General features: G+C 47.9%; 1 long non-coding RNA gene across 1 annotated transcript; it reads left to right on the top strand.

Moving 5' to 3' along the window:
* Nucleotides 1-17,213: 17,213 nt before the first annotated feature.
* LOC311238961 lies at nucleotides 17,214-18,235 on the top strand. Its single transcript, XR_014620402.1, has 4 exons — nucleotides 17,214-17,332; nucleotides 17,448-17,566; nucleotides 17,686-17,898; nucleotides 18,004-18,235. It is a non-coding gene; the product is annotated as an uncharacterized lncRNA (long non-coding RNA).
* Nucleotides 18,236-24,303: the final 6,068 nt, after the last annotated feature.

Genomic DNA, 24,303 nt, shown 5'->3' with positions numbered 1-24,303 from the left:
GGACCAGACTCCACAGAGCACCAGTGTCACACAAAAGGCTGCTCAGCGTGTTGGGTGACATCGACCTGCATTCAATGTAGCAAACTGGCCTGAGAAATGTAGGAAATCGGTATGCGGTGGTACGCTTGACTGAAACCTCAAACGATCGCGGATATGCCACGCAGAGTCCAGTCCACTCACAGTACGCCCGACTCTGTGGCGGCCTTAAGATGTCACGCTAAGATGTGTATTGTACGTACTGTACTTACTACTATAGGGCAAAGCATACAGTATCTACTATCTCCTAATGAAACAAGTCATTGGAATAATATAAGCCTACAGTTCATTCATTACACACATGGCTATACAGTGTGTGTGTGTGTGTGTGTGTGTGTGTGTGTGTGTGTGTGTGTGTGTGAGTGTGTGTGTGTGTGTGTGTGTGTGTACGTGCTTGCTTGAATATGTGTGTGTGTGTGTGTGTATGTGCTGTTGTATAATTTGTATGTACTTGCACCCATGTGCCTATGCATGCCTGTGTGTGTGTATGTGTGCGTGTGTGTGAGTGAGTGTGTGTTTGTGTGTGTGAGTGAGTGTGTGTTGTGTGTGTGTGTGTGTGTGTGTGTGTGTGTGTGTGTGTGTGTGTGTGTGTGTGTGTGTGTGTGTGTGTGTGTGTGTGTGTGTGTGTGTGTGTGTGTCCAATTATTTGACGTCGATCTGCTAGATACATTTCCGGTTTGTATGATGCAATAAACGCCGAAATCATATCGATTCTTGCGTTTCGAAAGCAATCCAAATGCACTCGAGTGTGTATATTGATCCATGCCACAATATATCTCTGCCCCACCTCCACCAGGCTCACCCCACCTCCACCAGGCTCGCCCCACCTCCACCAGGCTCGCCGCACCTCCACCAGGCTCCGCTTGCCCCACCTCCAACAGGCTCGCCCCACCTCCACCAGGCTCACCCCACCTCGACCAGGCTTGCCCCATCTCCACCAGGCTCGCCCCACCTCCACCAGGCTCACCCCACCTCCACCAGGCTCCGCTTGCCCCACCTCCACCAGGCTCACCCCACCTCCACAAGGTTCTGCTTGCCCCACCTCCACCAGGCTCACTCCACCTCCACCAGGCTCCGCTTGCCCCACCTCCACCAGGCTCGCCCCACCTCCACAAGGCTCCGCTTGCCCCACCTCCACCAGGCTCGCCCCACCTCCACCAGGCTCACTCCACCTCCACCAGGCTCCGCTTGCCGCACCTCCACCAGGCTCGCCGCACCTCCACCAGGCTCGCCTCACCTCCACCAGGCTCGCCTCACCTCCACCAGGCTCGCCCCAACTCCACCAGGCTCGCCGCACCTCCACCAGGCTCGCCCCACCTCCACCAGGCTCGCCCCACCTCCACCAGGCTCGCCCCACCTGCACCAGGCTCGCCCCACCTCCACCAGGCTCGCCCCATCTCCACCAGGCTCGCCCCACCTCCACCAGGCTCACTCCACCTCCACCAGGCTCCGCTTGCCCCACCTCCACCAGGCTCGCCCCACCTCCACCAGGCTCGCCGCACCTCCACCAGGCTCGCCTCACCTGCACCGGGCTCGCCCCACCTCCACCAGGCTCCGCTTGCCCCACCTCCACCAGGCTCGCCGCACCTCCACCAGGCTCGCCTCACCTCCACCAGGCTCGCCCCACCTCCACCAGGCTCACCCCACCTCCACCAGGCTCGCCCCACCTCCACCAGGCTCGCCGCACCTCCACCAGGCTCGCCTCACCTCCACCAGGCTCGCCCCACCTCCACCAGGCTCACCCCACCTCCACCAGGCTCGCCCCACCTCCACCAGGCTCGCCGCACCTCCACCAGGCTCCGCTTGCCCCACCTCCAACAGGCTCGCCCCACCTCCACCAGGCTCACCCCACCTCGACCAGGCTTGCCCCATCTCCACCAGGCTCGCCCCACCTCCACCAGGCTCACCCCACCTCCACCAGGATCCGCTTGCCCCACCTCCACCAGGCTCACCCCACCTCCACAAGGTTCTGCTTGCCCCACCTCCACCAGGCTCACTCCACCTCCACAAGGCTCCGCTTGCCCCACCTCCACCAGGCTCGCCCCACCTCCACCAGGCTCACTCCACCTCCACCAGGCTCCGCTTGCCGCACCTCCACCAGGCTCGCCGCACCTCCACCAGGCTCGCCTCACCTCCACCAGGCTCGCCTCACCTCCACCAGGCTCGCCCCAACTCCACCAGGCTCGCCGCACCTCCACCAGGCTCGCCCCACCTCCACCAGGCTCGCCCCACCTCCACCAGGCTCGCCCCACCTCCACCAGGCTCGCCCCATCTCCACCAGGCTCGCCCCACCTCCACCAGGCTCACTCCACCTCCACCAGGCTCCGCTTGCCCCACCTCCACCAGGCTCGCCGCACCTCCACCAGGCTCGCCTCACCTGCACCGGGCTCGCCCCACCTCCACCAGGCTCCGCTTGCCCCACCTCCACCAGGCTCGCCGCACCTCCACCAGGCTCGCCTCACCTCCACCAGGCTCGCCCCACCTCCACCAGGCTCACCCCACCTCCACCAGGCTCGCCCCACCTCCACCAGGCTCGCCTCACCTCCACCAGGCTCGCCCCACCTCCACCAGGCTCGCCCCACCTCCACCAGGCTCACCCCACCTCCCCCAGGCTCCACTTGCCCCACCTCCACCAGGCTCACCCCACCTCCACCAGGCTCCGCTCGCCCCACCTCCACCAGGCTCCGCTTGCCCCACCTCCACCAGGCTCGCCCCACCTCCACCAGGCTCGCCGCACCTCCACCAGGCTCGCCCCACCTCCACCAGGCTCGCCCCACCTCCACCAGGCTCGCCTAACCTCCACCAGGCTCGCCCCACCTGCACCAGGCTCGCCCCACCTCCACCAGGCTCGCCCCACCTCCACCAGGCTCGCCTAACCTCCACCAGGCTCGCCCCACCTCCACCAGGCTCGCCCCACCTCCACCAGGCTCGCCCCACCTCCACCAGGCTCCGCTTGCCCCACCTCCACCAGGCTCGCCCCACCTCCACCAGGCTCCGCTTGCCCCACCTCCACCAGGCTTGCCCCACCTCCACCAGGCTCCGCTTGCCCCACCTCCACCAGGCTCGCCTCACCTCCACCAGGCTCGCCCCACCTCCACCAGGCTCGCCCCACCTCCACCAGGCTCCGCTTGCCCCACCTCCACCAGGCTTGCCCCACCTCCACCAGGCTGCGTGTATCGCTTCCGCAACGGAATACGGTTTCCTGGTTCCTCTGATTGGCCGCGATCCCCACGTGACCCGCCCCCCTATCCACCGCTCTGCCGCTGCCACACGCTGCAGAGAGCGGCAGAGAGTGGCCGCGGACTCGCTCGCTTCCTCAATTTATACGCATGGAAGTATTGACTGAATGAATGAATGAATGAAAACTTTATTTAACAGATTGCAGAATGGGTACAATACAGTACGGCTCAATACACACAATTGTTAAGGGGATGCAGACCTGAGAAAGATGTTTGTCTTGTTTACATCAGGGTCCCCCATTTTCAATTCATATAGAACGACTACGCCGTAACAAATCATTAAAAAAATATACCGTTAACTGGAATATGTTGTGCCTTTACACATATGTTGGATTATGTAATTGGTTTGTCATGACAAACAAATAAAAAAATCGCGATTTACCCACTGTGTGTTGATGTTGTAGCCACCTCCTCCACGGCAGGAATACTAAGCTCCCCCTTAAGCTCCAGGAGAGAGGGGAGAGGCTGAAAACCCGCAGTTCTTGCCCGCCTGATGGGAGCCGAATCCCCGCATCCGATTTGTCTGATGAATACCCCCAAACATGGAGGTCCCGAATGCATGGAAGTATTGATTGCGCCGTAACAAATCATTAAAAAAAGATACCGTTAACTGGAATATGTTGTGCCTTTACACATATGTTGGATTATGTAATTGGTTTGTCATGACAAACAAATAAAATATCGCGTCGTTCTATATGAATTGAAAATGGGGGACCCTGATGTAAACAAGACAAACAACTTTCTCAGGTCTGCATCCCCTTAACAATTGTGTGTATTGAGCCGTACTGTATTGTACCCATTCTGCAATCTGTTAAATAAAGTTTTCATTCATTCATTCATTCAGTCAATACTTCCATGCGTATAAATTGAGGAAGCGACGGCCGCTCTCTGCCGCGCGCGGCAGCGGCAGAGCGGTGGATAGGGGGGGCGGGTCACGTGGGGGTCGCGGCCAATCAGAGGAACCAGGAAACCGAATTCCGTTGCGGAAGTGATACACGCCACCAGGCTCGCCCCACCTCCACCAGGCTCCGCTTGCCCCACCTCCACCAGGCTCGCCCCACCTCCACCAGGCTCTGTGTGTGTGTGTGTGTGTGTGTGTGTGTGTGTGTGTGTGTGTGTGTGCGCACGCACGCTGAACAGGTGGCCAGGAGCCAGGAGTCTATTCCACTATAGATATACCCACGCGCTTAGCTTTAGTTCTTATTTATTTATCCACTGTCATTTGCAGTGTTGGTGTAGTGTTATTATTTATTTTCGGACATTACGATGCGTCGTTGAGGCATTTTTTTTATATTATAGCTATATCTGCATTACTATGGCCCATTCAAAATCGGGTATCTATCGTTCCGGATGTGGGAACGTTATATTTCTTCATTCATACATTGTTGTGTTAATACCGTCGAGAATATAAGTATGTTTTAAGCTTTTCTGCTGTAATTCCTAAAACGCTAGTTATAGGCCCTGAAGCATATGATAGATTATCGTTTGGCGTTTCTTTCCTATACACGCTATATTAAAAAATTCAAATGTATATGATCGGTATACATTATGCTTCATCATGCGTGAAGGAAAGGGGGAGGGGGGGGTCGTTTATAATTCCTTGATCGTCAGTAACGGCTTTATTTAGTATGGGTTGATATGTTGATCAGATGGTTTGCAGTGAAATGAATAAACAATCGGGCTGAAAATAACGTTATATTCCTCTTACCGTTCGCTGATGAGATTGGAGGAAAAATAGTCCAATTATTTGATGTCGATCTGCTAGATCCATTTCCGGTTTGTATGACGCAATAAACGCCGAAATCATATAGATTCTTGCGTTTCGAAAGCGATCCAAATGCACTCAAGTGTGTATATTGATCCACGCCACAATATATCTCTGGCGGAGGAATTTCCTCGATGCACCGATCGCCACTTCCGGTTTGGCGTGATTGTAGGGTGAACACCTGTCCCGCGATTAATAAAAAATTATTAATTTCTTTTTCAAAGATTATTATTTAAAAAATGTTTTAAATGTTGTTAATTTAATGCCTCGTTCCAATACCTTTTATATTTAAAATAAAAAAATCGGGCGACATCACAAACCAATGCATTTGGTTTGTGATGAAAGAAAGACCGCCAATATTACTGATACAAGTTGTTTAGCTAGCTAAGAAAAACAAGGAAATGGAGGCAAAAAAAAGAGACTTTGCTCATATAACAGAGACTGGGACAAGAAGTATACGTGGCTGAGATCCGTTTCAGATGATCCCCAAAAGGTAGAATGCAGGATCTGCCACAGGAGCTTCACCATCACCCATGGAGGAGAGGGGGACGTCACGTATAGTTGTTCAGAGGAGCGCCTTTTCAGCAAGTCTGGCCCGACTATTATTGAGAACTGAATCAGAGGGTCGGTTTGTTATAATAACATAATACACGGGGAGTATCGCCGGGACACTGTCCAGAGGGAAGGGGGCAATAGAATCCGGAGGCTAATATCCCCAAAACCGGAGGTGAGTGTCTCAAATGCCATCATTGTCACCAGTTGGTATCCCGTTATTATTATTATTATCAGTGTTGGTGGCGCAGTGGCTATAGTGTGTCATCTTGTGCTGCACTGATGCTTGTTGTGAACACACAGACCCTGACACTGTGACTGCACTTTCCCGGAGACAGGTTTAGAACTTAAGTCGTACAGTAATAATGGAGCACGTTGTACAGTGGGTGAGACTACCCTCCTCCTCTGTCACAAAACGCTAATGTTCCCTCGAGAGTGCACATGTTCCTGTTTGCATAGGATTAATGGAGTGATTTTATCAGCTTACCAAAATTGATGGTTACCTGCTTAATGATGAAAGTGTGATTAAATAAAGATGTTGGTGACATAGACAGTAGCGGCTGAGAAGGTGATTGGTGAAGCATCTATACAGTTTAATAAGATAACAAAATGTGCTATATATAGCCTACCGTATGTGTCGAATATGAAATAGAGGCATTTAAATAATAAATACATTTCTTTAATTTTAATTAGCAAACAAATTTTTTTTAATATTTTTGCCCCCCCCCCCCCCCCCCCCCCCACCTACGTGTCCCGCATTGTCCCACAAAAGCAGTGCTGCTGTCCTGCAACTGAACCATTTTGACCTGGTCACCCTCCGTGAGTGTAACTCGCCCGACCATCCACCAGGCGGCGGTATTGAGGCGTTGCAATGTCAGAACAGGGTGCAGCTGCAGTCCGGAGGGAGGCTGGATGAATTATGAGTGCTATGGCCAAATTTGTTTATATTGATCCCAAACACGTGATACGCCGTTGTTGGCGTTCAATGCATGGCGGGCAATAATGATTTACGCCATTCTTGGCGCACAATGTGTTAAACATGACACTACCATCATCAAGCGATTCAACACAACAGCATTGCCAAAGCACGGACCAGGACCATAACATTAGGATGATAAAATATCACTCACCAAAGCTGTGGGCTCACTTGAAGAGAAAGGCAGCACTGCTGGCCAAATGTGCATGCGTTAAGTCACGGCTGTCCCATGGTATTGCAAGTAAAAGTTTTTATCCTCTTTATGGTGGAAAAGTTCCTCTCCTCTCATCATAGGAGTTGTTATGATGATTTTCAGCAGACTGACGGTCTCAGTAAAAGCCTCTTCTAGGTTGTTCTCATGGATGGATGTTAACGGTTACCTTTGCAAGCTGTTTGAGTTATAACGATATCCAGTGACTTGGTGTGGACCCAGATGTTTGATTTCAATGTTTTCTCCTCCAAATTCAGGGTTTCAAACCTGTGCTCGAGTAAATAATCCACCTTGTTCATTTTCACATAACATCACTAGCTAGGTTTAGTAGCTGCCGTTAGCAATGAAAGATTTCTTTGCCAACAGTAATCCGACGCCAGCCAATCAACTTTGAAATACGAAATTACGTACACTTGGGGCTAGGGCCTCCGAGCCCCACTTGCCATCAAATTGATGTGGTCTACTGTGAATGATACAATACCCTGAGCATGCGCACTTGGATTTTCCTACGTACAGTACACCCTGCATTGATAGAGAGGGGCTAGCCCCATTCGTGCTATTTTAGACCTAACGATCAGGAGAATGACGCAATCTGAAACAGCAAGGCAGAGAGATGACATGAACTAAAATACAAATAAAATGTATATGCAATTTAGTAAGATGCTATATACATACATAATACATTTGAGCAAATACTAGGTACATCTTTAAGAATGAATAACATTTGTCTGCAGTTCTTTTTGGTGACACTAGGTGGGGCTCTGACCAGTCGCCACTGTGCCTATGTTAATTTTGTGCTACTTGCTGTGGGGCACTTTGGGCTGCGGTCCATGTGTGAAAGGTGCTATATAGAGTTCTTATTATTTATTATTATTATATTGTAAGAAATGTCTCACATGTCTCACGTCCTTTTCGAGAATAAATAAAGGTTTGAAAATTAATAAAACATCATCAAATGTACTAAGCCGTTGCAATATTGCCTCATTAATTGTGACAGGCTCGCCCCACCTCCACCAGGCTCGCCCCACCTCCACCAGGCTCGCCCCACCTCCCCCAGGCTCGGCTTGCCCCACCTCCACCAGGCTCGCCGCACCTCCACCAGGCTCGCCCCACCTCCCCCAGGCTCGGCTTGCCTCGCCTCCACCAGGCTCACCCCACCTCCACCAGGCTCCGCTTGCCCCACCTCCACCAGGCTCGCCCCACCTCCACCAGGCTCGCCCCACCTCCACCAGGCTCGCCCCCCTCCACCAGGCTCACCCCACCTCCACCAGGCTCGCCCCACCTCCACCAGGCTCGCCCCACCTCCACCAGGCTCCGCTCGCCCCACCTCCACCAGGCTCGCTCCACCTCCACCAGGCTCGCCCCACCTCCACCAGGCTCGCCCCACCTCCACCAGGCTCGCCCCACCTCCACCAGGCTCCGCTCGCCCCACCTCCACCAGGCTCCGCTTGCCTCACCTCCACCAGGCTCGCCTCACCTCCACCAGGCTCGCCTCACCTCCACCAGGCTCACCCCACCTCCACCAGGCTCACCCCACATCCACCAGGCTCGCCCCACCTCCACCAGGCTCCGCTTGCCCCACCTCCACCAGGCTCGCCCCACCTCCACCAGGCTCCGCTTGCCTCACCTCCACCAGGCTCACCCCACCTCCACCAGGCTCGCCCCACCTCCACCAGGCTCGCCCCACCTCCACCAGGCTCCGCTCGCCCCACCTCCACCAGGCTCCACTTGCCCCACCTCCACCAGGCTCGCCCCACCTCCACCAGGCTCACCCCACCATCACCAGGCTCGCCCCACCTCCACCAGGCTCCGCTCGCCTCACCTCCACCAGGCTCTGCTTGCCCCACCTCCACCAGGCTCGCCCCACCTCCACCAGGCTCGCCCCACCTCCACCAGGCTCCACTTGCCCCACTTCCACCAGGCTCGCCCCACCTCCACCAGGCTCGCCCCACCTCCACCAGGCTCGCCCCACCTCCACCAGGCTCCGCTTGCCCCACCTCCACCAGGCTCGCCCCACCTCCACCAGGCTCACCCCACCTCCACCAGGCTCCGCTTGCCTCACCTCCACCAGGCTCCGCTCGCCCCACCTCCACCAGGCTCCACTTGCCCCACCTCCACCAGGCTCGCCCCACCTCCACCAGGCTCACCCCACCTCCACCAGGCTCGCCCCACCTCCACCAGGCTCGCCCCACCTCCACCAGGCTCCGCTTGCCCCACCTCCACCAGGCTCGCCCCACCTCCACCAGGCTCCGCTCGCCTCACCTCCACCAGGCTCTGCTTGCCCCACCTCCACCAGGCTCGCCCCACCTCCACCAGGCTCGCCCCACCTCCACCAGGCTCCACTTGCCCCACTTCCACCAGGCTCGCCCCACCTCCACCAGGCTCGCCCCACCTCCACCAGGCTCGCCCCACCTCCACCAGGCTCCGCTTGCCCCACCTCCACCAGGCTCGCCCCACCTCCACCAGGCTCACCCCACCTCCACCAGGCTCGCCCCACCTCCACCAGGCTCGCCCCACCTCCACCAGGCTCCGCTTGCCTCACCTCCACCAGGCTCCGCTCGCCCCACCTCCACCAGGCTCCACTTGCCCCACCTCCACCAGGCTCGCCCCACCTCCACCAGGCTCGCCCCACCTCCACCAGGCTCGCCCCACCTCCACCAGGCTCGCCCCACCATCACCAGGCTCGCCCCACCTCCACCAGGCTCCGCTTGCCCCACCTCCACCAGGCTCCACTTGCCCCACTTCCACCAGGCTCGCCCCACCTCCACCAGGCTCGCCCCACCTCCACCAGGCTCGCCCCACCTCCACCAGGCTCCGCTTGCCCCACCTCCACCAGGCTCGCCCCACCTCCACCAGGCTCACCCCACCTCCACCAGGCTCGCCCCACCTCCACCAGGCTCGCCCCACCTCCACCAGGCTCCGCTTGCCTCACCTCCACCAGGCTCCGCTCGCCCCACCTCCACCAGGCTCCACTTGCCCCACCTCCACCAGGCTCGCCCCACCTCCACCAGGCTCGCCCCACCTCCACCAGGCTCGCCCCACCTCCACCAGGCTCGCCCCACCATCACCAGGCTCGCCCCACCTCCACCAGGCTCCGCTTGCCCCACCTCCACCAGGCTCGCCCCACCTCCACCAGGCTCGCCCCACCTCCACCAGGCTCCGCTTGCCCCACCTCCACCAGGCTCGCCCCACCTCCACCAGGCTCTGCTTGCCCCACCTCCACCAGGCTCGCCCCACCTCCACCAGGCTCCGCTTGCCCCACCTCCACCAGGCTCACCCCACCTCCACCAGGCTCTGCTTGCCCCACCTCCACCAGGCTCCGCTTGCCCCACCTCCACCAGGCTCACCCCACCTCCACCAGACTCAGATCAAATAACAATATTTATTTAGTATATTCTGTGATCATCAACTGGAGTTCATACTTTACCTAAATTTTATTTTAGCACTGCATCACTGCTTCTCTGAAAGTTCATACAGTACTTGGGGTAAATTCAGGTTCTATTACAGTGTGGTGCTCAACATCAACAGGGATGAGCATGTCACTAATGCAAACTTGTATGGGGGGGTGCTAAGGGTGAGCGAGAAAGTGGCAGTCAGGAGAATGAGGCTGGCAGGTCACTGCCAGAGACATCATGAGATGCCAACCAGCAAACTTGAGCCGTGGGCAGGACCGCCTGGGAGAAATGCGAGGCCCTGTGCGAGATTTAACGCGAGCCCCCCCCCCCCCACCCAAAAGGTTAAAAAAAAAAAAAAAAAAAAATATATATATATAAGGTCACAGGAAATAATTGCATTATATTAGTTTAGAATGAAAAACAATATTGGAATAATAACAAGATTATAGTAACAAATTAGAAAATAACTTACAAAGAAGAATACCATTTTAGGAATGTCAAAACTGGAAGTAATAAAGCCATTTCCTTCAAATCACAGTTATATTATAAAGATTCAGTCTGGTAAATAAAGGTTGGTGCTGCTCCTATGATGTTTGATATCAGCCTAGAAGCAATGACTGTACTGGGGTGATATTAGAGATCTATAGGTCATTGCATGAACCATATGTGTGGGAAAGTCAAAATGGTGCATGGAGGAATGTTGAAGTGGTTGCAGAGGAGACAGGCCTCTGTCAATAAGAAGCCACGGCCCAAAAAGGAGGGGGCCACCGACACCGGCCTCCACAAGGACATGTGGGGGCAGAGCAGCCCCAACAAGAAGATACATGTGATTGGTTGAACCAGTTGAAAGATAGGAAGGTCATATTGGGCCTATAAGTATTGGAGCAGTGCAGTTAGTTGGGAGGCCAGCCCACCGACCCGTCCCCAGGGGGGTCCGGCTGAGCCTCCATCGAGCCACCAGAGAATGTGCTGTTATACATGTGAGTAGAATCCAGTGTTGGGAAAGTTACTCATTATTGTTGGTTAGAGTAACATGTACAGATTCCTACCTTAGGACCGGGTTGTGCCCATATGTATGGCTTAGTACATTCTTATTTCATTAACATAACATGACTAAATGTACATTATTGTCTTTGATGTAAAAAGCCAACGAGGGCTATTGTGATTTAACCTCATCAAATCCTTTTGTACAACTCATGTATTGTGCTTGAAGTGTCCTGTATGTAACCAATGCATTATTCCATCTCGGCCCACGCTGCAATTAAATGAATATTGGACCATAACTACCGGTTGTCTGGCTGTATACAACTTATTCTCTACTGGCTAAATTTGAGAGCCCAGATGAGGACCATTGTTTCTATCACACTGTGATCTTTTCCTTCCCCTAGTTAACAACCTCACTGTGCTGTAATTAATAGATATTCATATAGGAATATACTACAGTTGGTGCCGTTTTTAAGACCCGTTCTGATTTGTTCACATAATGAGCATGCAGAAAAAGAACCGGGAAGTTGGAAATTTGCAGTACAGAGTGAAGGCTGTCTGGAGGATGAGAGAGACGTGGGGTGAATAGGAATATTGATGGTCGTGTATAGCCACAGTAGGACCCAGGGTGGATATGTGTATTGTTTGCTTACAGGACTGGTGGGTGATGTTATATTTAGGATGTCCAAAAAACCTGCTTATTTTGAGTTTTATTACAGTGAATGCGAGCAGCGTGTTGGTGCAATGTCATTGTGAGCAGGGGGGTGAAACTTGCGAATTTTTTTTTGTTGATTATATAAGAGCGGCAGCCGACGAAGAGTTATTAGTCATATTTTAGGGACAGGCTAGGGCTGATGGTTAGGGGCGCATTTTGGAAAAGAGTGATGAGGAATCTCTAGTTAGTAGGCGACGTGCAGGAGCAGGCCTGAGTGAGGGAAAGTGTACGAATCTGTATGTCTGTCTGGTGAAAGCAAGGGTTTAGTTTAGGTAAAATATTTAAGGGAGATGGAGTCGGGTGGTAGAAAATGGAAAGTCACAGATATGCGGGAAGGAGACTGTGAGGTGGCTAAAGTGGTTAAGGCGGGGAAGCCAGACATAATGAAAAGAATGTAGTGTAGAATTAGAGAAATGGAGTATAGTGAGTGTGTGATAGTGGGAATTCTATACCCTGTTAGTGGGTCGAAAATTGGTATTATTAAGTATATGACTGGGCTTGCCGCTCGGAGGTACTGTGTATGACGCGGGAGATGGAAATTATGGGGTATTTAGGAGAAGGACACGAGTGGATGTTCAGTGATCAATTTTTAGATGGGAAGTCGGCTTACACAAGAATCCAAGGTTGATAGCGTTGCGCCATGTAATCGATGTCTCGTACGGGGGGTCGGTTTGTTTTGTATTTGTGTATTTGTGTATTTGTGTATTTGTGTAAAATGTATGTGATCAGTAGCAAGCTTGACGAAGGAAATACTGTGTGCACTGCACAAAACAAGTGTGTACATGTGTGATGTTGTAGATTATGGGAGATAGTCATTGGGGAGAAAATCAATTGGGGTTTATACTGCAAAAACATTGCAGTGAGTGTCTATCAGTAGGGAATGATTTCGTTTGCCTGTGACCAAGTTAGACACACAATTTAACTACTCTGGGTAAATGTATCATTTAAAAGTGGGAACAAAATATATACATTAAGTCTGTGGGGGAAGCAAGGTTGTTTTACACAAGGGTATGCCCTTACCAAGGGGGGTAGTTAGGTTGTAATTTTATTACTTAAATGATGTTGTGTTAAAAAAGTAGTTGTTTTAATCTGTGTGACATGTACAATTGTGAGCTTAGAATAATGATGTTGTGTTTGACTGGAGTTTAAAATATAGCTTGATAAAATGAAAATGCTTGTATAGGATATACATTGATGTTAAGATGTCAGATTTTGGTACACTGTTGGAATAATGTTGCTGCAAATCTTTAGATGTAGGCTTGTTGATATATGTATTTTGTTGCATTGCTATGTTGAAATACTGTTAGAATGTTATATCTTTATTGATTGCAGAATCCTTGGGTCACAGTGGGATAATAGTGACAGGGGGTTTGTTTAGTAGCTGTTTTGATGTAAGATTGTGTTTTAGCAGTTATTATAAATGATTTGTGTGTGTAATGACTAACCTTTTGTTGAATTTCAGGAGGGTCGATGGGTGGTAAAGCAATTTAGGGAAGGTCACAGAAACTCATAAAGAGTGACCCAGGCTATCTTTACTAAGCAGTAAACGGCCCAAGGGGGGCCAAGCAGGGAGTGAGACTGGACGCAACAGGAGAGAGGTCACAGAGGTGAAGATAGGAGTGTACAGTTGTACAGCTGCAAACAGGGAGACGGAGTGGAGCTAGGCAGTTAGAAGCAGGGGAAGTAGAGGTCGGAGGTGAAGATGCAGAAGACAGTTGTAAAGTGATGACAGTTATTTTTATGACGGGGGAAATGTTGAGACAGGAAGCGTGCTAATACAGAACACAGCTGATGGAGGAGTGAGCACAGTAATTGAATTAGGATAGCCAGTTCAGATGAGGTTAATTACATTGGGGGGCTACCTGTTTGATTAGAAGGATTAGCTTTGGCTCTCAGGACACTGGGTATGTTTTGGGGTCTATCGCTGAGGGGGTTCCCAGACTTCCTCTGGATGTGAGGAGTAGAAGATACAGTGAGGACTGTATGGTGAGAAAGTGTGTACTGGATTAGCCTGATAATGAGTGTAGCCTGATGAGAGAGCAGAAGAGGGAGGAACAAACTAAACCATTGTCGGTCTGTGATTGATTAATGAGTTGTATGAGAGAGAGTTTTGGAAGTATTTGTTTAGTTTCAAATGATCAGTGTGAACGGTAGATGATTGTGTGCCAGGTGGTATGCAAGTGTGGGAGCAGCGTGAAAGTATATGTTTATAATATGAAGGATGGAGATGATCTGTGTGGCTGAGAATGAGAGAGAGTGTTGGTTATTTTGTGTGGTTGAGAGATTATTTTGTATAAAAGGGATTTTGATGCAGGAGTGAAGGAGTGAGCGATGTCATTTTTTGATTTCAGTTCATATCATTTGAATGAGAGTTTGTTTTGGTTAAGGTAACAGCCACTGCTCAGGATGTGTGGATGATGTTGAATTGTGGTGTTTGATTGGTTTTTGCTTTTATTTCTTTTCTAACTCTAAATGTTCAGGATCGAATGAATGTGACTATGAGAAATTGGATGAAAGCGTTTGATTAGGTCTTATTCAAGGTTTAAAGTTTATTTTGGTACAGATACTACTTTTATTTAAATTTAATTTTTGTATGTATGAGTGAGCGTGAATGTACATTTGTAGGTTTATTTTCTAAGTGTTTTGATCTGTAGTTGTGTGGACTCAAAGCGGTTTGAATGGGAACCTGTAGGGGTGATTGTGCAGTCTTGAGAGGTGTCAAAGTCACTGACATGTGTGAATGGGACGGTTGGGTGATGAGATGTTGAATGGATGGTTTTGGAAAACCTGGTTTTTATTTTATTTCATTGATTTACTGTTTTAGGTATGGATGGTAATTTTTTATGTAAAAATTGCGAGACATATGTGACTCGCCGTGACCAAACCCGATTTGATCCGCAAAGGGGGAGGTGCTCTGAAATGAAGAAAATGTCTTGCTGTTTAGAAAATCCTAAAAATCGATATCTTGATTTTTTTTACATATTTGAATTGTCATTGATGTGTTCCCTTATTTGCCCTTAGTTGCAAACTTAAATACAACTTGTAAATGAGGTAATTATTGTTATAATAGTTCCACAAATTTTCTTCCAAGTGAGGAGAAAAAACTACACGCGCGGGCTGTGGGGCCTGTCCACAGGGGTTAAGTACTGTACTTAATAGGTGTTAACACACAGACGTCATTAGCTTTAGAATAACACACTATTAATACACTATCTTAATGTTATAAGTTCAGATGATTTATAAGCAACGTAACGCAGTGTCTAAAAAAAAGATTAAAAAAAAGAGGCCTTTATGGCCTTTATAAAACGTGTGTTTTAACTTAATTAAAAACCATTAAAACACAGTTCGAATTTTATGAGCGAACGAATTTCGGTAGGGTGCATTTTTTCCAACCTAATGGCTAAAAGTAAATTAATTTAATACGGAAACGGAGTGATAAAAAATGGCTTTTTCATCGGCTTTTTCATTATTGTGGGGGCCCTGATGTAAACTGCGCTGCGGCGCGATGAGGGCGCGTTAACCCTTTCACTGCCACACTACAGAAGCTTAGTAATGCTTCGCCTCAACTCCGTTTCTGGTAGAACTAGTGAGCGAATCTTTAATATTTTTTTTTGATTCATATTCAGAGGTAATTCGTCGAGATATTTATAATTGGTATTTAGCCAAAATAAATATTAGAAATATGGTGAAAAAAACTATTTATCCGTTTTTTTATCCGTCACTACCACACTACAGAAGGTTAACCTTTCACTACCACACTACAGAAGGTTAACCTAGTTGTTGTGTCTTTCACTACCACACTACATGTATTTACATCTAAATGCTTATTGGTCAGGCGGTGACGTCATTAAGTTGATGCCATTGATCGGTGAGTATTAAACAGAGAGCAGGGCAGTGCATGTTTGCCAGTCACCATGGAACCCAGTCAGCAACCCACAGCGAGGGCACTTGCCGAGGCATTAAACCGGTTTGCTCACTTCGGAGCACACTGTGTTGAAGACGAACGCGCTTTAGGAACATTCATCACGGATTTCTTTCCGCAGAAGAAAAATCCAAAAAGAAACTCAGATTCTGGTTCAGAAGAAGAAGACAGTTGTGACGAGTTAGAGGCAGATGATGATGATGGTGACAACACTATTGAAGACGAGGCAGAGCCAGAAAATGATGGTGATGGTGGTGATGGTGACAAAACTAACGGATTTGAAGACGAGGCAGAGCCAGAATCTGATGATGGTGACAACACACCTAACGGATTTGGAGACAAGGTAGAACACGTAATGTGCGTTGTGGAAGTTGAATCTGACGAGAACCACGAACGCCAAATGGAAAGACTTTTGCGATTTACTTGTAAATGCGTCCAGGTTGATAAAGAAAATGACATTCTTAATCGGCGGTCATGTATCACAAAATTGGACCGTGATGAAGTTTACACAAGGCGTTTTGAGATAGCGGCTCTCGAAGAGGATCATAAAGACTTGATTATTATGGCGCAGCTCCAGGCTTTTGGTCGAAAGTCAGAATGGACTATCGGAAATAAATCGTTTTCCAAAAAAAGACAACGTGCTTACACAAACTATTTCTTCGGGGCGATACAAATCTGCCGTGAAGCTTTCCTCTTCATCCACGGGTAAGTTATTATTATTGTCTATTTAAAACTAATATAGTACATCATGCCTATTTTTTTTTAAATGATAATAAAATCTTGAAACTTGATTAGTCTTGTTTATTATCAGGGTCCCCCATTTTATTAAAACTAATTATAGTACATTATAGTAGAGTATAGTAGCATAGTATAGTATAAAGTACCGGTACTTGACAGGTACCGGTACTTGTGATGATGATGATGATTGATGATGATGATCTAACTATCTCTCTCTGTCTCCACAATCATGTAGACTGGGTGTGGTACAGACAGGTACCGGTACTTGTGATGATGATGATGATTGATGATGATGATCTAACTATCTCTCTCTGTCTCCACAATCATGTAGACTGGGTGTGGTACAGACAGGTACCGGTACTTGTGATGATGATGATTGATGATGATGATGATCTAACTTCTCTGTCTCTGTCTCCACAATCATGTAGACTGGGTGTGGTACAGACAGGTACCGGTACTTGTGATGATGATGATCTAACTATCTCTCTCTCTGTCTCCCCCCCCCCCCCCTCTTCTCTCCCAAGAATAGGTAAGGATCGCTTGATTGCAATAAGCAAACACATGTCAGAAAATGGCATGTGTCTTCGCACAAAAAAGCGATCACCACACAACAACAAGCATTGCATAAAATATGAAGATATCGAAAAAGTAGTTCAATTTGTGTTGAATTATGCAGAAGATCATGCTGTTCACCTCCCTGGACGCCAGGCACACCAAAAGAACTTTACCGGTCAGCTGTTACCATCTTGCGTCACGAAGGCATCTGTGTGGCGTTTATATACCAAGGCAATGCCAGTTGGTAGGTGTAAGCAAATCTTTGTCAAAGAAATAGGTCAAATAGGTCTTTGTCAAATAAAAACAAAGCTTGAAAATGAATGACATTGTGCTAACATGTGTTCTTATTAATCTTTCAGACCAGCGAGCAGTGGGCCTGTCCACATTTAAGTCCCTCTGGAGGCAATTACTGAGTCATATCAGAGCAATCAAACCAATGTCTGATCTTTGCTGGGTGTGTCAGAAGAACAATTATCTGGTTAGTGAACATCACAGTGTTATGAACTTTGAACTGCAACTTCTGTATGAAAAGTGTTATACAAATACAGTTTATTATTATTAATATTAATCATCATTTACTTAACTTTTTTTTTTCAGATTTTCAAAAGTGCCAATCTGCCAGAGGCTGAGAAGTCTGCAAAGCTGAAGCAGCAGGAACAACATCTGGCGCATGTAACCTCAGAGCGGGCTGCCTACAAGGGCATGCTTAAAGCCGCCAAGGAGATCGGTGATGGTCTTTCTCTGGGTGGTCATGTGCCACCGGCAAGCAAGCCCTTGACAATGCATTACAGTTTCGACTACGCTCAAAAGGTGACTACATACCAAGCCCTCTTTCACAACATCATGTTATAATTGTTATAACTACTGCATTGCTCCCTTTTTTTTCTTTCTAAAATCCTTATTCATTTATTGCAGGTGCACTACCCATCAGACCCCCTTCAACCAGGGCCCATGTACTTCTTGGCTCCACGCAAGTGCAGCATATTCGGTGTTTGCTGTGAGGCGATTCCACGGCAAGTCAACTATTTGGTGGATGAGGGGATGGAGTCCAGCAAAGGTAGCAACGCCGTCATAAGCTACCTGCACCACTTCTTCAAAGACCATGGTCTTGGGGAGACAGATGTTGACCTTCACTGTGACAACTGCAGTGGCCAAAACAAGAACAAGTACATGTTGTGGTACTTAGCGTGGCGAGCGCTACATGGTCTTCACCATCGTGTCAATCTCCACCTGCTGATTGTAGGCCACACAAAGTTTTCCCCGGACAGTTTCTTTGGGCTTCTCAAGCAGCGTTTCAGAAAGACCAAGGTGAACACTCTTGATGAGATTGCAGCAGTCGTAAGGGACAGCTCAGTGGCTGGAATCAACATACCACAGCTAGTGGGAAAGGAAGATGGCACTGTAATCGTGCAGTCCTACAACTGGCAGGAACATCTGGGGCCTTACTTCAAGCCACTGCCACAGATCAAGCAGTACCAGCACTTTAGGTGGGTGTGGTCACTGTGTGTTGTGTATTTACTGTAATTAATTATTCACACTTTAGTGCAAAGAATGTCATTGGTAAATGATACAAATGCATTGATATTGTTATGTGCCCTGTACTAACGTTTCACTTTATTATTGCAGCTTTGATTCCAAGGAACCTGGTGTGGTTGTGGCAAAGATGTCTATTGATGGCGCTGAAACCAGATTCCAGCTGCTCCGTGACGTCCGTGTCCTGCCGCCTATAGATGGACTTCCTGTGCTGCCACCACCGGGACTGGACTCTGCAAGACAACACTATCTGTTCCACAAGATCAGAGAGTTCTGTGATGAGGAAGCCCAGGACGTAACATGCCCGGCACCACCAGCCAAAATATCCAGCGGCGGTTCAAAAAGACCACGGTGATCATCTGGAGAGGCCATCAGAACATTGAACATTGACTTTAGCATGTCTATTTTTATCTCGTGTTATTTTAAATGCTAATAAAATCTTGAAACTTGATTTTGTCTCTTGTTTATTATCAGGGTCCCTTTCACTACCACACTACAGAAGGTTAACCCTTTCACTACCACACTACAGAAGGTTAACCTTTCACTACCACACTACAGAAGGTTAACCTTTCACTACCACACTACAGAAGGTTAACCCTTTCACTACCACACTACAGAAGGTTAACCTTTCACTACCAGACTACAGAAGGTTAACATTGACTTTAGCATGTCTATTTTTATCTCGTGTTATTTTAAATGCTAATAAAATCTTGAAACTTGATTTTGTCTCTTGTTTATTATCAGGGTCCCTTTCACTACCACACTACAGAAGGTTAACCCTTTCACTACCACACTACAGAAGGTTAACCTTTCACTACCACACTACAGAAGGTTAACCTTTCACTACCACACTACAGAAGGTTAACCCTTTCACTACCACACTACAGAAGGTTAACCTTTCACTACCAGACTACAGAAGGTTAACCTAGTTGTTGTGTCTTTCACTACCACACTACATGTATTTACATCTAAATGCTTCTGGAGAGGCCATCAGAACATTGAACATTGACTTTAGCATGTCTATTTTTATCTCGTGTTATTTTAAATGCTAATAAAATCTTGAAACTTGATTAAGTTTCTTGTTTATTATCAGGGTCCCTTTCACTACCACTACCAGTCACCAGACTCATTTTAATAACAAAGAGCCTCAGACTGGAAAGCTGCCAGGTGTTAATTGCCCTAGAGAGAGGGGGGCCATGGATTACAATGACTTCTGGGTAGTGTTGTAGTTGTTTCACTATTGTCACTGAATAGCCTGCTCGTCTCTTGAAGGCTATTATCTCTGAATACGTTTTGTGATAATCACCATGAATCATAGGAAGTAGCTTGCAAAGTATCCCACCAAAATGTTCAAGTGATGGCTTATTTTGAAGGTATGAATCTGTACTTTCATAATATGTAAAAAAAAAAAAAATGAAGATCCCTCAACATGACCCTGAAGTCCATACCTGGGCACATATGGTCGGAGGATGTGTTATATTTAAATATTTGGTTAATTGTTTGGTTTTTGTTTTTTCCCAAACTGTGTTACATGATTTGGCGGGAGAGGACTGTTGGAGGCTGGGGTGCATTTGGAACAGATCGATGACAGTTAAGTAGTGCCACCACGATTTGCATATGGAATTAATGGCTTCCCTTATTAAGAATGTTGACATATTGTGTGAAAAGATTTGCTCTGTGCTTGTGTCTTCAACAGCTCAGAAAAGGGAGGGGAAAGGCAGATCGACGCTGGGAGAGACATGAATACATTTCATTAGAGCGGTAATTTCATTTTTCCCTGTTACTCTGCAGTCCAATGATGGTGAGAGAATTCTTGTACACAGAGACCCCTGCCTGTACAAACCCCATGCGGGTGGGGCCAGGTTGTAAAAACTGAACAGATGTGGTTTGGAGGAACTTCCACGCTATAATCGTCTGACGACGGGTTGTCATGAGATAGATGGATGACTAGACCTGGGATGACCTGGCCTGGGGGGGCGGAGCCAGTCTGAAGGCTGAGCGGAAAGTGTGTGAACAAGGTTCTCTGGGGAATTATGGAGTTGTGATTGGACTGTGGGGGACAGGGACGAGACTGGATAGGTACTGATGGGCTTTGTCTTGTGCACATTGATTTGGTAGGGCGCAAGCAAAGAGCGGATAAATAACACAACGCAGGGTCAGATAAAGATGCATTCACATAAGTGAGGAGATGGCCAGAGTGAGGAGAATGGGTGAAAGAAAATTTTCGTTGAAATTCTGCTTTCCTCTGCCAAAACTGAGCTGGGGACACAAGAGGTGATAAGATTATGACCATTATGTGTGTCATAAAAGGGGGGAGGATAGGTGGGAAGCAATTGATTGAGTATGCAGATGTGATTGTACTATCTTAAGGAAAAATAAGAAGAGATTATTTCAGAGAATGAATGTAAAATGGAAAAAAATTGTGATACTAATGGATCTTGTCTCCCCAGATCATGTAAACGGATACTGTAATTTAAAAAAAAAAATTGTGATTGATTAGACTTTAAATGTGTAATGTTTAGATTAAATTGTTTTAATTGTTTTTAGCATATTCAACGTGCCCAGAGGACGAGGCCTGATGAAAGAGTGGTAAACACTGTTTCATTTAAGGCAGAGTAGGTTAATTGGGGTTCTGGATGAATGGGTCATTTGGATTCCCCGGGAGGGGGCCATAGTCAGGGGAAATGTGGGAAAGAAAAGAAGAAGACAAGAAGGCCAAAATTGATGAGATGTACCAAAGAAGAATGGAACAAATTGAGAAGGAAAATTGTGAAAAATTCAAAATTTATGATTTTTGTAATTATGTTAAATTTTATGGCTAGTATGTATAGAAATTAAGTCAAGATAATTGTAATATGACATTAGTAAAATGTCAAAGGGAGGAATGTGGTAACATTGACTTCATAATTTCATAATCAAAAATGTTAGAGTAACCCTGAAAACTGAAAATATCTGTAGGGATGGTAATTTAGGTATTACATAGACTCTCAGAGCACATTTTGGAGAAAACCTGCAGGCCAAGCCTATAGGGTTGTTTACACAGTTGTACAAAAGCCATTCCAACCCCCCCAGGAAACCAAACACCTAGACATGTGACAGTTGAGCACAGCAAGAAGAGACCAAAAGCGGAAATGCCTCTGTGAGACCAGAGTAATGTGGTTGAATCTTTACAATAATAGATTCAGAAAATACAAAGTGTCAGTCGGTAGACAGGGTTTTGGGATGGCTCTTGTGAATTGAATAGTATTAACCTAAGAAGCACTGACTATACTGGGTTAATGTTTTCAACACAAGCACTATTAAGGCTGAAGTCATCAGACCTCATCATGTTGAAAATCACCAGGCGACACCTCTCATGACGACATTGTTTACTCAGTCACACACCACAGAAAAACGGTGACTCAGTAAAACCTAGACAGTTGCCTAATCAAGATAAGGTCACAGGAAATAATTGCATTATATTAGTTTAGAATGAAAAACAATATTGGAATAATAACAAGATTATAGTAACAAATTAGAAAATAACTTACAAAGAAGAATACCATTTTAGGAATGTCAAAACTGGAAGTAATAAAGCCATTTCCTTCAAATCACAGTTATATTATAAAGATTCAGTCTGGTAAATAAAGGTTGGTGCTGCTCCTATGATGTTTGATATCAGCCTAGAAGCAATGACTGTACTGGGGTGATATTAGAGATCTATAGGTCATTGCATGAACCATATGTGTGGGAAAGTCAAAATGGTGCATGGAGGAATGTTGAAGTGGTTGCAGAGGAGACAGGCCTCTGTCAATAAGAAGCCACGGCCCAAAAAGGAGGGGGCCACCGACACCGGCCTCCACAAGGACATGTGGGGGCAGAGCAGCCCCAACAAGAAGATACATGTGATTGGTTGAACCAGTTGAAAGATAGGAAGGTCATATTGGGCCTATAAGTATTGGAGCAGTGCAGTTAGTTGGGAGGCCAGCCCACCGACCCGTCCCCAGGGGGGTCCGGCTGAGCCTCCATCGAGCCACCAGAGAATGTGCTGTTATACATGTGAGTAGAATCCAGTGTTGGGAAAGTTACTCATTATTGTTGGTTAGAGTAACATGTACAGATTCCTACCTTAGGACCGGGTTGTGCCCATATGTATGGCTTAGTACATTCTTATTTCATTAACATAACATGACTAAATGTACATTATTGTCTTTGATGTAAAAAGCCAACGAGGGCTATTGTGATTTAACCTCATCAAATCCTTTTGTACAACTCATGTATTGTGCTTGAAGTGTCCTGTATGTAACCAATGCATTATTCCATCTCGGCCCACGCTGCAATTAAATGAATATTGGACCATAGCTACCGGTCGTCTGGCTGTATACAACTTATTCTCTACTGGCACAGTGTGATAGAAACAATGGTCCTCATCTGGGCTCTACTGGGAGCCCAGATGAGGACCATTGTTTCTATCACACTGTGATCTTTTCCTTCCTCTAGTTAACAACCTCACTGTGCTGTAATTAATAGATATTCATATAGGAATATACTACAAGAGCATGTATGAGAGAGAGAGAGAGAGAGAGAGAGAGAGAGAGAGAGCATGTGTGTGTGTTAGAGAGAGAGCATGTATGAGAGATCCAAAAGGACAAAGATCAACACTTAAATCCAAAGAGAAGAGGGTCTATACCAGAGAAACCAAAGCAGCAAGGAGCCAATGGCCGACATCAGCTAAATAGGCTAGCCAGGTACTGTGACACACACAGCTTTGGCCAACGGCCCAACGCTACCCAAGCTACACAAACGACCAAGACATTCACACACAGCACATGTCTTATCTCCAAATGTTGTGAAGTAGCATATGTTTTGCCTGGAAAAAAACATCGTTATTAACAAAACATTCGGGAGGGGAAGGAAGGAAGAGTGGGGTAATGTCATGACATTTTCATTAATCTTACCTGCACCAAGGAACGCAGGGCGAAAGGCCGTAACACAGGTCTCCACGTTGACGAAAGGCCTCTCGCTGTCGGGACAAAAATAAGCTGCTGCCAGAGCCTTGTCATGGTGCAGGCCCGACTACATCTTCTGTCAAAGATGATGTCGTAGTCAGAGTGCCAGAACCCCCTGCTATTCTCACGGCTAATGTCAATGGTCGTAGCACAAGCTAACAGCTAACTCAAGGCTAACTGATAGCATCAAACGAACGTTCCCAGCCGAGCGCAGCCGGCAGTTAACGTCGAAGCTAAACAGCTAACTGGCTAACAGTTAGCTCAACCAGGCTATCGCTAACCATTAGCTAACGCAGAAGCAAGCTATGCGGCTACATACAGCCAGGTGCTGACACCAGGCACACACCGTTAGCTACTAGTAGTACTATTAGCTAGTCGGCCAGTTTAGCTCCAGAGAGTGAGAGAGAGAGAGAGAGAGCGATGTCCACGGCGGGAATAGAATAGAGTTAATAGAATAGGTTAAAAACTCACCAAACGTCCAAGAGGATGGAGACAACCGCGTGGAGTTGACGAAGTTCATCTGCCAAACGACCCTCTTCATCCTTGGCTGCAGGTTAGCTAACGCTAGATAGCCTTTAGCTAAGCTAGCTACTAGCCGACATCATCATGGCCTATATCCCGACTGCATCATGACAAGGCTCCGGCCATTTGTCCCGCCTTTCGTCACCGTTCCTTGGTGACTGACCGACTGATA

Source organism: Notolepis coatsorum, assembly GCF_963971535.1.
Source record: "Notolepis coatsorum genome assembly, chromosome: 13".
NCBI lineage: Eukaryota > Metazoa > Chordata > Actinopteri > Aulopiformes > Paralepididae > Notolepis > Notolepis coatsorum.
The sequence above is the reverse complement of the archived record's forward strand: the minus strand, read 5'-3'. Positions and strand labels throughout refer to the sequence as shown.